Below are 2,515 nucleotides of genomic sequence, written 5' to 3'. Positions count from 1 at the left end.
ATAGACAAGTCTTCGGAATATCTTTCCGCCGGCATGGTGGCGCATGCCTGTAATCCCAGCACTCGGGAGGCTGAGGCAGGAGGATCATTGCGAGTTCCAGACCAGCCTGGGCTACAAAGTGAGGCCAGCCTGAACTGCACAGCAAGACCCTGTCTCAAAAAGACAAAAAACAAAACAAAGTAACATTCCATTGACATTCTCTAGTGTAAAGCAAGGTCTCAAAAAAGCGATTTTCCAGATTTAATTTAACAGTTCCTTCTCAGGCATCTAATTGACATGTCAGAGTTAACACAGTCAAATCCATTCTCGTCTCTGCTACAGCCTTCCTTAGATCATAAAGGGCAGCATTCAGCTTCCCACTGTCCAGAACAAAATCTTAGTTACCCACTACTTCTAGCATCTCCTGTCATCTAATCTGTCAGTTACTCCTATTGACTCTGCCTTCAATTAAAAAAAAAAAAAAAGTATACTTAGGATGCAACCACTTCAGTCTCCAAGGCTGTGCTAGGCAAAGCCATCACTGTCCTTGTTTTACATAGCAGGTCATACAGAGCTAATAATAGTGGTGAAATTGGGAACTGAACTAGTTTTGTTTTCAGAGTGCACGCCTCAAACACCAGAATGTAAATTCCAGAAAGGTAGGGACTTCCATCCGTTTAAATCACTACTATATCCCTGATGTGTGATGGAAATTTTTTACATCAGCTAATAACATGATACCATATTAGGACAAAATATGATCATCCAGACCAGCACGTAATTCAGCAGTTAGACTCAGTCAGCCTTGACTGGCTACACCAGCTGCAAGCTAGAGATAGCCTGACCCAGTGTGGTCTGTGTTTAGATTTTTGTTCTTGAGATAGGGCCTCACGCTGCAGTGCAGGCTGGCCTCGAACTTGCAGTGATCCTCCTGCCTCAGCTGAGTGCTGGGATACAGGTGTGAGCCACCACACCCCACCTGACCGCATTTAGCTACACGCCCTGTACTTTCTAGTAACAAGAGATGACCAACACTATTACTGACTTACTTCAAGGGCTTTCTGCCCAGCACTGAGAGATGACTGACACTACCCAACAGAAATTCACCACGCTTTCAAGCATCTGTACTTCTTGCTTGCAAAACCTATGTAAGCCAATTCCAGGGGCTGGGGATTTAGCTCAGTGGCACAGCACCAGTCCGGCAAGTGCAAGGTTGTTAGTTCGACTCCCGGTACCGGAAGAAAAACAAAACAAAACAAAAATAAGCCCATTCCAAAGCTAGCTCAGGGCTGATGCTGTGGGAGCAATCCCCCATCAGCCCGCCGGTGTAATAAAGTCGGTTGTTGTCCAACCCCTTAGTACAGAGTGTTTTCCATTTGGTTCGGTACTGGGTTCTCTAACAAATGTTTTTTTCTATGTTTGTGATACATAATAATTTTAATCATCTTGGTAAAGAGTACATATACATATCACATCTGGATCCCTTTTACCCCTTCCCCCATCCTCTGATACCTGGCACATGGTAAACATAAAATATTTGTTCACAGATCAATCCACTACCAAAATGAAAAGCATAACATTTGTCAGAAAGAAGCAAGGATCCTTGGGAAATTTAAAGAGAGGCATCTTGGTGTGGAGAAGGACATTCTTTGATTAGAATGCATTGAGGACACAATGATTTGTTTGCTAGAGTTTCTTAAGATAAGGCTTTATTAGAGCCTGGATTAACCTTGAGTTTATGATCCTCCTGTCTCATCCTCCTGAATGCTGGGATTATAGGCATGTCTTGGATCTCATGTGAGGAAGGCTAACCCTTTAACTATCCTTGCTAAAACGTTTGGTATCTGCCCATTTGTACTAGCTACGCCCTTGGTTCTCGCTCAGTAAAGTGATGGAAATTGGTATTGGCGGAGGGCAGTCTGAGAGGTTGTAAGCCCCCTGATCCTGGAATTATGCCTCCCTTGTTTTTCTTATTTCTCTTTCCTTTTCATCCACGGGCACCTCGTTCTCGGGACCGTCCCACATCTTGGACTCTGTCAGTGAGATGGTAGCATGCCTGTACATCGTTAGCATAATTTGCCCTCTGACAGTGCTCATATTTTGTAGTGCTGGAGATTAGACCCAGGGCCTTGAACATGTTAGGTAACTGTGCTATCACCAAGCCACATCCCCGGCCCCTTACAGATATATCATCAGCACAACTGATTTTTTAGTTCATGTATACAGATTGAGAAATTAGGGGCTGGGAATATACCTCTGTGGTAGAGCACTGAGAGGAAGGATGGAAGGGAAGGAAAGAAAGGGAGGAAAGATTAGACCATGGCAAAGCAGAGGAAGGTATCAGTATTAAAACAAATAAACAAAAAAACCAGAAAAACTAAAAAAAAAAAAAAAAAAAAAAAAAAACCGCATCAGAAAAAGTGCTCCTATTTTAAACTTTCAAGTATTTATATAAGAAATCTTTCAAGAATAAGTAGAAGGATGCCACGCGTGGTGGCGCATACCCATAATCCCAGCACTTGGGAGGCTGAGGCAG

This window comes from Chinchilla lanigera, unplaced genomic scaffold (genome assembly GCF_000276665.1).
Source record: "Chinchilla lanigera isolate Chin_1 unplaced genomic scaffold, ChiLan1.0 scaffold00131, whole genome shotgun sequence".
NCBI classification, from domain to species: Eukaryota; Metazoa; Chordata; class Mammalia; order Rodentia; family Chinchillidae; genus Chinchilla; species Chinchilla lanigera.
This window is presented reverse-complemented; position numbering follows the sequence as displayed.